Below are 18,427 nucleotides of genomic sequence, written 5' to 3'. Positions count from 1 at the left end.
AGTTTAAATATTGGGGGCATGGGTGTTTTCCTGAATAAACACATCTGATTCATAACACAGTGGTAATTGTGTCTGTAATCATCTTCAGACGTGTCACAGAACATGTCTCCAGGTAGATTTGTGTACAGACCTGATCCTGCAGCCTAGCCAAACCCAAACCTATTCCTTATGGCCGAGTTCACCTGATGCAGGACCACAGCAGCCCTTTGGACTACCTGCTTGGGCAGGGGGCTGCAGCAAACATCTGTCCTTCTCCAGGACCATGGACCCCCGTTACAGCTGTAGGAACATGCATGCACAGGTCTAGTTGGCCTTTCACTGACTAAGGTCCTGAGGCTGGGGAAGTGCTTATGCAATTTTGGCTGGTTTAAATATGTTGTGAGCTGAAATACACCTTAGAGTGAACGGGGGCTGGTTGGCTGGTTCCCTGACGCACAGATCAGACCCGCAGCAGTGAGATGAGGTTGTGCAGCAATTACTGGAGGAAGACTCTGTGCTTGTCGTGAGTCTGTGGCATCTGAGTAAAGACAACAGAAAGTATCACAGTGCTCTTGATGTTACAGGGCAGTGATGAGAGGCAGATCTGGCCCTGAAAATGTAACGACAGCTGCATTTCACTGATGCAGAGAAGTTTGCAGAAAGTTAGCAGGATCTTTCAGTGGTTGGCAGGTTTTTGTTTTTCTCAGATGAGAACAAAATGTCTATATGAAGATTTAATGATTTAAACATTTTAGTTGAATGCTAATTAAAGTTTTGGAATTCAGTCCTGGGAAGCGCTCAGTACTTTTGCTCTGATTCAGAGGAACACTTCAGCGTAGACCTCACTTCAAGCAGGTGTTTAATTGCAACCGAGAGGCTCTAAAAATATGCGGCCACTTAAATACTTGAGTGTTTTAAGCAGAAACAGACATAATGCATGAGTTTAGCTGCCTAAGCAATTCTGGGTCATGGCATTATATGAACAATTCAGTAACATACATATTTTTAAAGAGTCACTTGAGCTTTCCTTAGACTTTGATCCTTCATTACGGTACAGATTCAGGGGTTTTTAAGCTCCAAATAACTTCAATTCAACTCAAAGGTTGGAAAACTCAAGAAGAAACAAGGACTTCAGCATACATTTTATGTAGGTATTACTTAGAGTCACTAAAAGGTTAACAGGAATTGAAGAGACAAAGATCAAAAAAATTCTTAATCTGATTTTTTTTTAAAAATTTTAAATAAAACTAATAATGAAAACTGTAGTAACTTGCCCTGGTTTGGACTAGGATAGAACCAACTCTCCACTCACTAATTTTTCCTTCAATTAAGTTTCTTCTAAGTAACTGCACTTTCTGAAGTTGACTACGTATTTTTCAGACAGTATCTGCTTCTAGGATTGATAACACTTGAAGTTTACAGTTATTACTAAGGTAACGGTATGAATGGTATGCAGAGAGACTCTTGCTTATACCTATTCCTATAGAAACCAAGGTCACCGCTAGATCTCTTACGTTCCACAAGTGAAAGGGCATAAAAGGGTCGCACTTGCGGGAAGGAGCAGACAGGACAGGTGACCCAAAATAAGTTTTCATAAGAAAACACAATAGACATGACTCATTCCACAAGTCCTCTTACATTAAATTCTATGCAGATAAGACAAAGTCACTTCCTTATTGCAAAAGATAAAGTAATTAGAAAACAGCTTTATAAATAATCTACCCCATGAGGTACATGCCATGTACAGTTCAAAAGGTAATTTTTTTTTTTGTTTTACCAAAGTCTGAGATTTACCACCAGTAGGACTGCAATGAAACAAAAACATGATTTATTGTAGCAGAGTCACTAGGGTGTTATTAATTGCCAAGGATACACTTCATTAGCAGCAATTATTAGACACTGCCAGCTAGAGGACTGAACCTTTTAAAAGGTGAAGTAAAGCCAGTTTATCTATTGAAGAGGAAAGTAAAACTTACTGGCCTTGGTCAAACCCAAGAGCCGCTATCCTGGCATCCACAGCAGCCAGCACAGCTACGTCAGGCAAACAGGCAAGACCGTGTCCCCATGCCCCACAGCATCCCACCAGCAACCGCTGGAGATCACCCAGAGCTCTGACATGGGATTTTTCAGTTATCCTTAACATGCTGTATGTATATCAACACCCCATCGCTCTTAAAGATCACATTAAAATATTGTAACTCACAGACCTCCTGAAGTGCAATAACCACGGACTAATCATTAAGAAATGTGGGGGGGGGGGAATCGATCTTTTTGTAGGTTTTTAATTTATGCCCTTTATATCAGAGTGACACACCGTTTCTTGGCTTTACTTGTTGTGTTCTCAAACCAAAAATGACTCATGCATCCCTCACTTGAGGTGCCACAGCTGATTTTGTTTGATTTACAGTCCATTTCACATGTTTTCTCTCCTGTTGCTATCTGAGCAACCCACAAAAACAAAGGAAAGTTGGTAAATACAGGGAGGAAATATCTGTAACTAAACTGTACACAGAGGAAACTAAAGAATGAAAGAGAAAACAGTGAAACTCTATGTGAAAAAAAGCCAAGTCATACACTCCCCTACTTAATTTGTGAGATAATTCAGCTAATATGGTTTTATACATCATAAATGTTTCTTAGAAACTATCTGTTTTTACCACACAACCCAAATCCTGTCAAATGGACAAAATGAATGCATTGAAGAACAGTAACTGCAACACATAAACCAGGAAATAATACTCAAATCCACTCCCATTCATTAGCAAAAATTCTAGCTTCTAACAGCAAGGAAGTTTTTTCTTTAATGGTTTTTAGAAGTTCATATGCTACAGTTGATTTATCCTCCAGGATTCTAAAATATTCTGAGCCTACTCAGATCGAATATGCATCCCTGTTTGATGGGGACCTGTATTACTGAACACATAAACTCATATCATTCATAATACTGTTTTTTTTCCTGAAAGAACAGGCTCCAAAGGGGAAGAAAAAGATCTGTTTCTCAACTCTGTGTTAGCGATTGCCCACCAGAGAATCAAAATGAATAATTATGTTAACGGCAAAAGGGAATATCTTATTAAAGAAACTGAAATTTAATTTTTTTTCCCCTTTTTTCCCCAAGCTTGCAGGGCTCAGCCCCACAAGGGAAACCAATGTCCCAGAAAGTACAAGCCACAAATTTTTCAACAAAGCCACATTTTTTTTCTCCTTTTTTTCTGGAAAGTACCAGTTTCACTGAAATGCTTATCAGCAGAAGTTGCTGAGACCAAGCTGGAATTTCTGGCCAAAACCCCAGAAAGACCAAGACACTAACACAAAATATCCCAGGGATCTGGCTCTTCCCAGAGGCAGGAGGACGTGGCTGCAAAGCCTTACACCAGGTCCCCTCTGATGAAGGAGTGCCCCAGCAGACAGCCCCGATCCCCAATGCCACGGTCCCCCCTACCACCACCAAAACATCCCCACTGTTCCAATTTCTGTTAGTTAATACAAGAAATTACTCATGGCTCAACATCCTGTTGGGGTGTCCCTCTCCCTGGCTGCAGGGCAGATGCTTCCTTGCTAATAACAGGTTATTTCTGAAAATCCCAAAAGCGCTGAGCAAGGAGCTAAGGGCCGAAGACTGAATCTGGGAGCCGCTGCTGGGGATGGCCCAACACAACTCCTCTGCTGGAAGGGCTGGTGGTGCAAATATTACTGATTTCACCCCAAGGAACCAAAATGCCTTATCCATGTATCAGAGGCCTAGTAAATGGGTTTCAGTTATTTGATGTGGGGTTTTGGAGGCGATGAGAGCAGCTCTGGAAAGAGTCCTGGAGAGCTGCAAATACTTGCAACATGCAGGAGCGATTTTCAACCCAGAGTCAGCATTCACAGCCCATAGTTGTTGGAGTCTTCTGGAAAATCCATCGCTGTGTAACTCCCCAGAGGAGGTGGTACCCATCCCTTCAGATTTTGCGAATCATCCCCTTGGAAGAACGCCTGGGACAGCATCAGCCTACTAAGCAGCACCCAGAGAACTCACCCTTACTCACATTCATACTTATTTTCCAGCTATGTCTCACTCTGCTCTTGACATCAGGCTCTTATTCCTCTCTTAAAAAATGTAGAAATCCCTGGAAAATATGTTCCAGGCCTACAGTGCAAGGTATTGACCAGCGCTTCCTCTTTCCATTGCCTCTGGATTTGCTGATTTGCTTTGTGCCAGTTACACTCCCTGCTACCTTCCTCTCTGGCTTCTCAGGCAGTGTCATGCAACTAAGAGGTACCCTGTCTCAAAAATGGAGGCAGACAGAAACTCTTTAGCAGAAGGGCACTGGGACACAACTGCCTGCTTCCTCTTCTTAGGAGAAACTCTTGTAGGAGTTAAAGAAAGAAGAAAATTTTTTTGCAAGATGAAAAGAATGATCCTTTATCTTGCTAGAGCTCAGGACGGATTTTAGCTGGGGTTTTCCAAGGAGTCCAAAACAGTGAATGTGCAGCTTGCTTAGAAATTCACTGACATTTGAATAACAGCTTTTTAAAAATATCATATTCCTGCTCATTCCCAGCTCTGCCACTGACTCAGTATGGCTGTGCCTACACCGACCTGAGGGCAGGGTTTGTCTTGGGCACGGTGCTGGTGTAGGGCAATTGCCATGTTGGATGCTGGTGGTACAACGCCCATGGGAGGTCAGGGTATGACAAATCCCATACCTGGCATGAGGTTAGGGCCATCCCAGGGAGGATTCTGGGACCAGTGATGCTGCTACAAGGCAGACAGTGTGGCTATCCAGGCTCATCTGCAGGCAGATGTTTCCCTGGCCCACACTAAGGCTTACTTTTCCTTCCCATCCCTTACTAAATCTCACACTGTACCCTGCTGCTTGTTTCTGGTTTATCTCAGACCATGCTTGGACAGCATGGGACAGCAAAGGGACAGCAAAGCTGGACTCAGGATCCAGTCAAAATCCACATTCAGCATGTAAATGCATCTTCTGCAAGCTCTGGCAAGTCAAGGGCAACCATTTTAGGCTCTCTCCATTTTCACAAGCACTGCTTTAGGTGTATCTTTGCCCTCACTGTCCTCCAAAAGCACTTGCACAAAATGAGCTATCAGCTATGAAACCATTTGCCCATATCCTATCTGATGTTTGTTTCCTGATCCACAATAAAATGCACGTACCGTTACTTTAGCTCTGCATCATCAGACAGGCACTCCAAGTTACAACAATGACATCAACAGAACAACTTATGACAATGATAGATGTATTTACAGAAGACACAGAAGGCCTTAAAGGGCAAGTTTTCGCTATTGAATATGTATGAGCAATGCCCATGGATACAGCCCCTGGGACTAAAGTGGTACAGGCAGTTCCCACAGTATCATTGATCAGGATAAAATACTATACTGTGAAAGCAGCACTAATCCAGCACAGCAGGTTAGACTTGATACAGTTTGGAGACATTTCAACTGTACATTATATATTGGATTACACACTTCAACCATGAATAGAGAGACGTCTTCCAAGGAACAAAACACTTGGAAAAGTTTTGTAAAGAAAGAAGTTTAATTCTGCTAATTTCTACTATTCTTTTTAGGCTGAAAGCTAAATTGCAGTGCATTCCTCTGTTCAAATTGTTGTTATTTAATCGTGATTTCTGATATTCAGAATATTTCAGTTCACTTGAAATAATTAAATCTTGACACACGGGGTATGAGAAGTTAGGACTCAATATAATGAGACAGAAGGAATGGTCAAAATATCTAACCTTATGCTGAAAAATAATTATCTGTACCATATATTGGAAAATCTTTCAAATCTTCTTCTAATTATTTTCTAGAAAATATCAAGAAAAATTAATCACAGGTCTCAAGCAATCATAAGCACTGAAAAGACTCTCATCAACTTCTCCTGGAACTGCTGAATGCCCTAAACCTGGCAAACAACAATTATGCATTTATTCATATGCTTCATTAAAAGCATTACTCATTACTTTCCTGGATCTTTGGGTTTCCTTTTTATTACAAAAAAAGGAAAAGCACCCTTCCCTTCACGGTTACCAGACATCAAACACAGTTTCCAAGCTCAAGAACCATTTTGATTTTCACACTCTCTAGCACGAAGCCCCCAGCCTCCCCGAGTTGGGCCCCGGCAGCAGAGCTGCCACCACACTGTACGAAGCCATCCCAACCCAGGCTGCAGTCGAACCTAGAAGAGCAATTTTCCTAGCCAATTCTTGGCTGCGACACAAACTCAGCACATCGTTTGTTTATGGCAAGTTAACTAATGAAGTCATACAGCCTGATTTTCATTACAGTCAGGCCTGGACATACCAAGGCCATGGTGAGTAGGGGAAAACCCCTAAAGCTGTGCCTTTCCCTTTCCCTTCCCCTGATGAGCCAGACGGCACCACCCAGAAAACTTCTTTCTGGCATTTCTCCTACCACTGTTGTGGCTCTCCACAGTGGCAAGGGAAGAGCTTTTTGCACCCTGTCCCCTGTACATGCTGACAGACACATGGTTCAAAGGGAGCCACAAAATTAAGTGGCAAATCTTTATTACCATTATTATTAGATTTACTAAATCTTTATTACATCTTATTTATGCAAGGCTCTAAAAGAGACCCTGTAGGTTTTCAGATAAACAAACCAAAAAACCCAGGCTCTGATTCATACAGCAAATCATTTGGGTGAGAAATGGGAGGAAATCACTCAAGGCAGACCACCAAGCAGTGAATTTATAGACATTTTATCAGCATCAAGGCAGTCGGAGTCTATCACAATTCAAAAGCAAGGCTTTCGTGACAACTTCCACACAATGCAGGAGAGGATCCTGTGAATTCGTCCAAAATCTCTGACTATCTCAGTGATGGAAAGAGGTGTATGACCAAGTCTTGTGCAAGTGGAAGATGTGTTTGAACGCAGGCAATGAAGAACCCTGTAGTCTCTGATATAGTAACATTTGACATTATCAGGTATTACTCTGCTTAAAGCAAAAAGTGACTAGAGAGTGAGTGTATCTTATGACACATGAGCCAGTAATTGCTATTCAATCTGCTAATAGGTTGGTTAAACATGTTCTCTCTTTTTCTGGCTTTATTCTGTAATGGAGGAGGCAATGATACCATCTTTGCCACTTTCTTCTGAAACTGAGCAAGAAGCTCCATTACAAAGAAAGAGGGATGAGAAGCACTGGGGGGAAGACCACAAGCCCAGGAGCTAAACCAATTTGCCTTACATTTTCCACACTACCCTTTTATGCCTGGCTTCTTGCTCAGAGTCAAACAAAACAACTTACATAACCTCCTAACAGCACAGTGACGTCCTTATGATACAGATCCTACTCGTTCCCATTTCATATGTGTTTAGACACGCCTGTGAGGTACAGCATCTAACTTCTACCGCCTTCCACCACAACCACAGTGCCCTGAAACACCTTCTCCTCTTTTCAAAGGGCTTGAAATATTAAATAAAGGATCATCTTCACTTTGGTCAAAGAAGCAGAGAAATAGCCAACAACCCACTGGTCATCGCTTTACATTAATATTTTCATTAACATCAGTGGCAAGACCTCAAGGTTTATCACGTTTCCCATTATAGTTTCTTTCATTTGCGCCTAAATTGGTACTGTGCACATTAAAGAGCCCTGCACATGCTTCCTGCTGCTCTTGGTCTCTTTCTGCAACACACAGACGTTGGGCTCTTTAAGCAGAAAGACGACATTTGACCAGGCACTACCAGACATTGCAAAATGAATGGGACATTGCCAGGGATCGGAATGATTCCAGGACTTGGGCCAATCCAGCAAACAATTAGCTTGTTTTTGGCAGGAAGGGAAGATTGGCTTTTGGGAGAAAAACTTTAAGGAAAGAAAGGCTGAAAATAGTTAAATAAATTGCTTGTCACAGCCCTTGGGTCCAGACCCAACCTAAGCAGTGTGACATAGCTCAGCATGCACTCACACTGCACCCACCAAAAAGGAGGGGTAAAAAGCAAAAAGGTATTTCAGCTCTGGAGACATGGTTTTGCTGCCTCACCTGACCCTAGTGCCCCTGCTGAGCTGCCAGAAATGGCCAGCCTTTTCTGTGCTTGCTTTCCTGCTGAAGAGACCTTGATCTGTGGGCAACCATAGATCTGGAAGCACTATGAGAAGGACTGGGCTTCGCCTGCCCAACGAACGCCTCCTCTCCTATAGTTCCACTGTGCTGTTGGTGACAACCCATTCCCACATCTGTCCTGAGATCCTTCCAGGTCCTCACTGTCATGTACCTGGGCTGCTGCCGGCCACATCTGGTATGTGAGCTCCTACGGCAGGGAAGTCCAATTGCCATCATGCAGCTCACATCAGATGAAGCCTCCTGCCTCCCTGGAGCTGTACCAGCCTTGGGGAAGGCTGAGTGTGCTCCACGTGTAGCTCAGTATCCACACAGTGAATATCTCCCTTAACCCAAAAGAAATCAAAAGGAGGGTGAGGTACCCCCTGCCTTTTCAGCAGCTCTGCCCACTACACACTACCAAAGGCAGAGAAACCTTACTCGGTCTCTGGAGGTTCTCTCTGTGTACCAGTGGGCCTCTTCAGGGCTGCTACCAAGTTGTCCAGGCAGGGCTTCACTACACCCATGTTTATGGTGATTCACGGCAGCTGCTGTTACTCTTCCTTCTGCTTTCTCCGTCTCTGCTCATAGTCATCATCTCAGAATTAGAAAAATGAAACAATGACGTATATAATGTGGCGTATTGCTGCCTACCCTGCTGACCAGTATTGCTTCATTCTCATCCCTGCTCTCTTAATGACATGTGGCCATTTCTCCTCTTACACTGAGCAACTGTTATCACTGCAGTCGTATCTCAAAAGACATCAAAACATCTCCCCAGAAAATCTCAGATAAAGCAAGTTATCTAATATATAAATTTCTACGCAGTGATAACTGGACCCGTCTTAAACCAATAAACAGAACCACGTGTTGAAAAAGCATTGTTTTGCCAGTCACTTCTCACAGTTAAGCTAAGCAAAGCTGGAGGAAGTTAGCTGAGGAAATAGCAGGAATTTGGCTACATAACTAAGGATTGTTTTTAACTTTGCACAGTATCTGAGATGTGAGCAACTTGATACTACAATGGTGCTATTTAAATGATTATTAATAACGTTCCACTTTTTAATTAATCTGAATCCTTGGCTGAAAGAGTTATATATATATATATATATATATATATATATATACTGGCTGAACCGGATGTTTGAGGATCTTTAGCCCACCCTCCTGCTCAAAGCAAGACTGTCACCAGCACTAGATCAGGTTGGCCATGGCTTTCTCTAGCCAAGTCTTCACAGCTTCCCAGGGAAGGGATTTAGGCACCTCTCCGATGGTCTATTCCTGTGCTGTATCACCCTCTGAGTGAAAAACGTCCTCCTAATGTCCATCATGAAGTTCCTAAAATGCAGTTGATGGCTGTGAATAGCCCCTGGGTATATTATCTGGCATTACCGAGACTTTTTGGCTCCCCTTTGCCAAACTAAACCAACCCAGCTCCCTCAACCTCTGCTCACAGGTCATGCTGCCCAGGACCCTGAGCATCTTTGTAACCCTCATGGGAAGTGGAGAGGGAGGTGCTGATCTCTTCTCCCTGGTATCCAGTGATAGGATGTGTGGGAATGGTTCAAAGCTGTGTCAGGGGAGGTTTAGACTGGACATTAGGAAGCACTTCTTTACCAAGCGGGTGGTCAAACACTGGAACAGGCTTCCTAGAGAGGTAGTTGATGCCCCAAGCCTGTCAGTGTTTAAGAAGCATTTGGACAATGCCCTTAATAATTTGCTTCAACTTTTAGTCATCCCTGAAATGGTCAGGCAGTTGGACTAGATGATTGTTGTAGGTCCCTTCCAGCTGAAATATTTTATTCTCTTCTGTTTTCCTGAGTCAAATATAGACACCATATTCCAGATACATCTCACTCTCACCAAACAGGGGGGTCTAACAATGCCCCTCGGACTGCTGGCCACTCTCCTCCCATCTTTTATCAAGACATAAAGGAACCATCTTGTTTTCTCATCCACACCTAATTTGGTGTAACAAGGCCAGAGTCAAATTTTCATCAAAAGCTGTAGAACACCCTCCACTTATTTCACTGGATTGGGACCAGGCACTCATATTTTACTGGCATTGCCACAAACTTGACAGCGCTGCCAGCTGCCCACAGAGCATGAGTTTGAATTTGTCTTCCCTGGGTATTGGTATTTTCCCTTCCCTGAGCCAAATTAACAGTGTCACCCCACTGGGATTACAGAGAACATTATCCCTCGTTGCAACCCTGTCAAGAGCTAGTAGAAAGAAGTTTATTTTAAATCCCTTTTCCTTTGGCAGCTATGAAGCTCCCTGCGGCTGCAACGCCCACGTCATTCCTCGGTGTCTTGCTTGTCAGGGAGATGCAGAGTAGTTTCTCCGTGTGGAGGTGGCCTTCTCGCTGCCTCCAGACACGGAGGAGGGGAGGAAACACTTTGCAGAGGGTGTGTCAAGGTAAGCAATGGGACTTTCATCCCATGTGGTCACACGCGTGGGCTTCTAGATTTTTACTCTTTCTTTTTTTTTTTCCCCTCAGCTGCTTCTTATGCAAACCGTATATAGAGATGGAAGCAGATATTTTTCACTGGAAATGTGAATAATAGTGCAAGAACATAAAGCTTTGCCATATTTCTGGAACTTTCCTCTCCTCCTTGGGAATTTTTCTGCCACGGCTAAAGACCTTTATGAATTAAACAGGGTTGCCCCTCCTTCCCAGGCTCTGCTCCATCAACAAAGCAAGAAAAGAAAAGCTAATGTAGTCTTTCAACTAAAAGAAAAAATGAAATTGCAATTTCTCTTAAACATTTTCTGACTTAATCAATTCTCTGATGCATGCTAATCGGGGACCATATCCTCACTAGGGGCCAGACGAAATCCTAGTACACTGTGCTCGTCAGCTTTGTCCCCAGAGCATTTCCCTCAGGAAATGTGCAATGGGTGGCTGTCATGAAGTGTCCTCCCTGTGAAGTTCAGGTTGCTCAAACTGACCACAGGGACATTTCTGAGGCACTAACGCTTGTGATTCAGCTCGGACATAATCCACCCCTCAGATTGTGCTGAATGGTGGGGGAGGAGTGTTGACGTGAACTCGTGGAACATGTATGGAGGCTGTTGAAGGGTGCTGTGATGCTGACCTGAAACACTATACCAAAGTCTCAAATGGTCTCAAAGCCTGAGTGACCAGATGTGACTTGCTTCAATGCAAGACTGCAACCAAGAAGTCTCGGCACTCCTGGGCTCCCTTAGGAGTGGCCAGGCTGCCAGCTGTGAAAGAAGGGGGCCAACACCACACACAAGCAGAAAAGAACATTTTTTTTCTCTTAGATTTCTCAGCAAAATCCCTGTTGAGGACCACTACACAAAGACCAACACCTACTGGTATCAGCAGATGCACTGAGGCAGCAAGTTGTGTAGCTCCCAGAGTGCAGACCTCAGGTCAGGATGTTTTACCCAGCTTTGCTTGCTGTGAGCACATACTGGAGGAGCGTTTGTGCTGTTGTAGCTTGCCAAGGAGAGCAGATCTGCTTGAAATGGTATAGGGGGAAGTATCAAAAGGTAAAGCAATCCACCTCTGCAAAATCTGATGTGTGTGGAGAATGCCTAAGCCTGATCTCAGACGCAAGCTTTCGCATTTCCACATTTAGTCATTTCTAATTTGGCTTTTCTGGAAGAAGTGATGGATGGCCAGATGAGAAGTGGTTAATGATTAGAAGTTAAGGTGTTCACTGAGGTCTAGTCCAGCTCTCTCTGGTAACCTCAGGGGACATTGGGAATAGCTCAAAATGACAAATATGAACAAAGATCCATAGTAAAGAACATCACAGCAATGTAAACATGACTGTACCATTGGGTTCATCTCACAAACATTGTTTGTTGCACCATATATCAATTTATCATGGAACAGCTTCAAATTCTGCTTCTATTTTTAGCACATCCCTTTTCTAAATAAATAAGATAAATAAAGATATTTCACAGGAATATAATGCAATAGCTGTTTCTGACCAGTGAAATGAAGACATAGTAGACAACTCTGGAAATGTCCTTGTGCATATTGTGCACAACATACTGTTTGCATTACAAAACCCGCTCTTTTTCTCGTGGGAACTGTCTCATGCTATGACAGCCATAGGTTTTATTTTGTCGCTGCTAAACTGAGATGATACTTGGGATTTCCTTTCTGTGGGCAATGTTCAGATGTTTCAATTTGTTTTCTTCCAGTATAGAATGAAAAGCTGAAAACATTTTTTCCTGAATAGAATTTCTTAATTTGTCTAAGATTTAACTTCAGAAGAGGTGATGTTCTTCTTTATAATTTTGACCAAGACAGAGAAAAAAACTTGATTAGATTAATTTGAAATTAAGTCAAATTAAGTCAAAAGGGGACAATCAAATATCACTGAAATTAAACCTATGGATGATTATTCTTGACAAAGGCAGTGCCATTCCTCCAAGAGTTTTCAGTTCATTCAAGCAAACTTTCCTTCCAGAGGAAAAATATTTTTATCAGAAATATTCTGGTCAAATTTGACATGGCTCAAAGTGAAGTGTCAAGGGATGGATGCTCCCTGGGGTTGAAGTTTTGCATCTCACCCTCTGCACTAATCCAGCTTAGCTCTCCGAAATACATAACAGCAGGCTGTGCTGTGTCTCCGTCTACAGTGCTCGTTTTCCCTGTCATTTCACATTTTTAGACTTGGGTGCCAGATGAATTGATCATTCCAGCACATGGCAAAGGCAGCAGCTGGGCAGACTTCTGTATTAACTCCAGTGAAAGGGCTACCGATCAGACCAAGAGACCCATGAGCTATTTGATTTTAAGTTGCAAGAAATTTCCCTTAGCATTTCCAGCCCAAGTTTCCTCCTAGTTACTACCACCCCTCTGTCCTGGACAGTCCTCCCTCCTTTCCATCCTGGAGTATTTTGTTACTTTCATGTTATAGTTGCATCAATCATGGTGCAACCCTTTGGTGCTGTGTGATTTGTGTGCACAGCGTGAGGCAACCTGTGTTCAGGTGGTGTTGCAATGGACCTGAGAGGTGATTCATTCATTTTTTGAAGCTGAGCATTGAGGCAGAGACCGTTGTGTGGCAGCTAGATTTTTGACAGCATTTCAGCACCTATTTCACTGACGAGAATCAAGCACAATTTCCAAAAGCAACTAAATATACTGCATAAGAACCATTCCAGATGAGTGTCTCTGCGTTAGCACCAAGGAGCAGCATCACATTAACACAGCTGGTTTCCCATTAATGTAAAATAACAGTACAAATAAAAGAGTCCTCTAAAAATATTGTGTTGGTTCTCTTCTCCCCAGTCATTATGGCAGACAGCATAAGTTGTGCTACATGACCTGGGAAGACTTAAGAAAGTATTTCTGCACTACAGCTGCAACCCTAAGCAGTACAGTCATTAATCTAAACAACATTGGTATTAGAGGTGAAAACATTATTAGCATTTAAGAAACGCCTGTTACTGAAGAGATCTACTTCAATAACAATAAAAACAATAATAACAACAATAATACTAGTAATAATAGTAACAAATTTCTGATGAAATCCTCAAGTGCTTCACAAATAAGAAGCCCAGTATCATAGCCCATATTTTCATATCGTAAATTCAAAGCCCAGACAAAGCAGCTGGCCAGTGCAGAAAGCATGTTTTTAAGCTGCAGGTCAGTTCTCTGACCTTTTCCTTCTCTCAAGGGCACTTTTTATAGTAACCGTAGCCACCTCTCAAAGAAGCCTATAATCATCTTTTAGTCACACACTTCATCTCTGTTTATGCCTTATGCTACTTGTATTTTCCACGCCTCTAGTTATCCTCACTGAGTTTTCCTGGAACGCCTTCAACTGGACATACTGCTACAGAGACGAGAGAGACATACATACACACATGACAGCACTTTATACCATTATTTCTGACAGTCTTTTCCATGGGAGCTCAATAAAAATACTTTGAGACCAAGTACTCAGCAGACTTGAAGCACACAGAGCTGTCTAGCCATTTCTGAAAGTCTTTTTCAAAGAAGAAGGTTCCCCCAAATGACCATGCCCCAACATGGAGGTGAATTGTGCACCCCAAGTGCACAAGCCAGCGTTGGGCCTGCTGGGGAGCTGTGCTTGTCCCTGCACAGGAGGGCTGCCCTCGGCCTCCAGGCTTGATGCCCAGCTGTGCCCCGGCACTTCAGCAGGAGGTGGCTCATGGCACGTCATTAGGCACTGTGGGTGCCAGGGATTGTGCAAGCGGTGGTGGTGATTTCCAAGAGCAGGATGACTTCCCTGCTGTGAGAACAGCCACTAAATTAGAGCTATTCACCCTGTTTATATTAGCTGGCTGCTGCAAACAATCAAGCACAGTTCAAACTCATGAATGAGGAAAGGGCTGGATTGCTTGGTACCTGCAAGAAGCCCTCCTTGTGCCACAGTGTTGAGGCATGCAGCAAAGCAGAGGCAGAGCAGACGGGCTGTAGCCTCTCGGATCATGCCTGTGGCAGCACAATTTGAGAAAGACATGGAGAAAAATGAAAGAACAAACCAGACCTAGATATGAGAGGAGCCTTTCTACCTTGGCTTACTAATTTTTTGCCTACCAAAGGTCTGTGATTTCCATTAAAGACAACACTTACTCATTCTTTGTACTGATACCATTTGACCCCCAAAGTTCTTTCATTACTCATTCTAAAAACCAGTCCTAGATGATTCATCAAGGGACATTTTTCCCTTGAATCCCCAAGACTTTAGGTAGCTCCTGCAAAATCCAGAGGGCTCAGCAGTGAGACATCTCTCTGGGAGTTTGGGATTGAGGACTGAAGGATGGGAGGAAGAACATTCAGTGGTCTAAAAAAAGGTTATTGGAATTACCCAGAGGATAAGGGAGGCGGGAGGAACAAGGAAGGGAGGAATTTGAGAAGACAGAGGAAATGGTGTGACTCAAAAAACTGGTGGGAAGTTCGATGGAAAAACGAAATAGAGGACTCTGCTAGCCAAGGCAGGGAGGCTGGAATCGCTTCATGATTCGAGATTATTCCTTTCCTCCCATGAGGTGGGGTAGACAGCTCTGCTAAAGGCTCAGTGGAACAGGACAAAGGAAGCACAAGGGCATCTTTCATCCAGCCTCTGCTCGACATAAACGCACGCAGACAATTTATTTCTATCAAGGTTGTTTTACTGAAAGCTGTAGAAGTCACTACAATGTCCCTCCTGTGGTTTTCTACAGCTTCAATACCTTAAAATCATTGCCTTTTCTCAGCACACAAAATGATTTAGGATGTTTCTCCCCACTTGTTATACTTCACAATTTTAGATACCAGGTAAAGCTTCTGGGAATGACGTGGCAGCCTGCATGGTATTTCTGCAAATGAAGGAGTTTCATTACACATTACAGACAGATGTTAAAGCTTTCCACAAGAGTTCTAGCAACTAAAGAGAGGAGCTTAATCAATAATAACTACAAATAAATGGGCATTAATCCTTCAGCTACAGCCAATACTATGCAACATGTACATACAAAGAGACTAGAACACAGGGTAAGATTGTATTGCAAATTTGGGAGAAGCCATGTTATTCTTGCTTGATCCACCAATGATAGCATGAGGGAGGGAGAGAGGGTGTGATTTGTGGCAGTTCTCTCATTCAAAGTTGTTTAGTAAGTCTTACACAACAAATCCTTTCCAAGTACTTCAGACTGACCCCCTAAACCTGAGTTTCTCAGATTCTCCAGGTATTTCTGAAAGTCCTGGTCCACATTCTTCAAGTTGGTGTAGTGAGACTTAGGGACAGAAAAGAAAAGGCTAAGGAAAAGAGGCTAAAATCCTTCTGCCTGCATCTCATTTAATTTACTATGACCAGTCTACAGCCCATTTGCAGTCCATCTGCACTTCCCTCCGGCCTTCCCTGTACCTCTCCCCTTCCCACTCACAGAGCTGGGTGTAACAGGACCCACTACGCAGCTGAAAGGGAAATATATGTCCTTGGAAAGTCACTTCTGTGTCTGGAGGAGCAGGACATGCTTGTGTCTCAAGTGCCTTCTGGAAGGCCACATCACTGCTATCTTGTAATATGGCCAGGACACTTTAAAATGTCCATGTGTAAGTTACATGATAGTTGTATGTAGCAAGGTGAAATTAGATGATTAACACAAAATATTTCTATCGTAGTTCTTCCCTTACAACCTAGGATAGTTTGTCTAACAGAATTATTATTTCCCCCAGCAATCTCACCCTGCCTAAGGTCTCACCTTGCTTCTGTTTTTAGATTACCAAGGCCAGAACCAGAAGTGATTTGTCTTCAAAAATTGAAGAGGGGGAAGTATCAGGGAAAAGCCCTTCTTTATAAGAGACCTGCATGCCACCCATGTCATATCCACCTCCCCTCTGGCACGCCTTCTGCAACCACTACACTTACAAGACTCAAAAACGAAAAGCTCTTCATGTTGTCAATGGTAGTGTGTTAATTTACAGGGTTCAAATCCCATTAGATTAGATAATAAAACATTCCAGAGGCTGAATAGTTTGGCAAGCATTATGGCATGACATCTATATGTAACAATGACTTTAGATGAAAGTATAAAAACAAGCTGATGTTTAACCTGGGAAATGAGATGCAGTTACAGATAGGAGCTATATGACTGGGTATAATTTTGTGATAAGGCACAGACTGTGTCATTTAGTTGAGCAGCTGTTTCTCAGCATCTTCCACATATGCTACCTTCAACATCAACTACTGTCCTTTTCTTTTGCCCTACCAGAGAGGTTGCAAGGGGGAAAAGACAACAACCTGTTAGTGAATTTTGCTTTTCAAATAATTCTTTGATCCCAGTTTTAAAAAATGTAACTTCTACTGCTTGATTTCTGTATAAGTTAACCTATAAGTTCTCATAGCAAATATAGCTCAGAGTTCAGCTCTACAAAAGTAATGAGCTTTAATTAGATCCAATTAGCCTTATCAGATAGTCAAAAAATCAAAGTTTTGATCATGGCATAGTCACATCCTGTGTCAGGAGATAGTGATCCTTCTAAGAGCCACCACCGTACTCCAGTAACCCTATTATTTCATCAACCGGAAATCTCAGCTCCAATGCTCAGTACCAATCGTTTCTGCTCTTTCCCAGAGGTCATTGACTCACTGGCTTTGCCCACACAAGAGGACTGGGAGATGAGGGCTGTTGCATCACCTTTCCAGGCTCATGGACATACTGGAACACATGTTGGTTCTATCTCCCTGTTTGCATGCCCAGACTTGCACATCCCTGAGCATTCAGAAGATGGTGTGGTCCCAGCTCTTGCTTGGGCCTGCAGTGTGGTCATGGACTGGGAGCACACCCACAAACCAGGAACGGTGTGTAGAGTAGAGGGGTCCTCAACCCACAGGTGAGGTTCTGCTAAGAGATCCCAGGGGAAGACATGAATGATACAGATCTGTTGACAAGTTTCAGGAATTGACTCATTAACTTCCTTGGCACTTGAGAAAGGCCCAACTAAAAAGTAGCGAACTTCTGACCTCAGATAGCAGCCAGAAGCATCAGCCTTACAGAGACTCCTACCTGGAGCCTGCGTCTGAGTCTGGGCTGTTCCAACAAGTCTCCTTCCGCACCCACTCAAGATGTAATTCAACCTATGAAGCTGACAGAGCAATAATGCCTTTCAGTGAATTGCCTCATTAACCACACCCCAGCAGCCTTCGCTTGTGCTGAGACAACTCGTCTCACACTCTTCCACCATCCCAAACAGTTAGGCTTCAGAGGTGTAATTTCATCCTAATCGCACCATTACTTTTACAAAAACCTGCTCAGTATCGGAGCACACTTTGTCTGGGTGCATTCAAGCCTGTTGTAAGCCAGTTTCTTGGATGTGACAGATCTACTTTCCCACTTCAGGCCCCCTAAACCTAGATCCTAGAGGCTAACCAATTACCAGCCTCCACCAGGTCATTCTGCACAGGTTGACCATGAGATTTGGCCATCACCTCTTCCACAGATCTAGTCTTCCCAGACTGCTCTCTTGTCCTTCTGCCACATCTACCCACAAAGCCAGATGTGTTCATAGTTCAAGCCTGTCTCCTGTCCACCTTAAGCACTCTCCTTTTGTGATGGAAACCTCACTGATCAGTTCATACCAGCACCAGGCCCATATAGCCCCTCTGCATAGTGACCTGGGCATCAGGCTGTTCCCTTGAAGGGTCTCAATTTATTATTACTCACTTTGGTAGTCTGCAGTTAGGTTTGGTGCAGACAATTATTTTCTCCCTGGTCATTACTTGGGCAGTCAGCCCTCTGCACATGCCATGAGGTTGTGGCAGTGTGTTGTCCCAGGCTAATAGCTTAGCCAGTGTCAGTTGTAGGCATACTCTTGCAGCTTGATAACTCTTCCAACCATTCATGGAAGGAACTAATTCCCGGTTCCCAAAATGATTC

The sequence above is a fragment of the Nyctibius grandis genome, chromosome 16, assembly GCF_013368605.1.
Source record: "Nyctibius grandis isolate bNycGra1 chromosome 16, bNycGra1.pri, whole genome shotgun sequence".
Classification (NCBI taxonomy): Eukaryota; Metazoa; Chordata; class Aves; order Nyctibiiformes; family Nyctibiidae; genus Nyctibius; species Nyctibius grandis.
The sequence above is the reverse complement of the archived record's forward strand: the minus strand, read 5'-3'. Positions refer to the sequence as shown.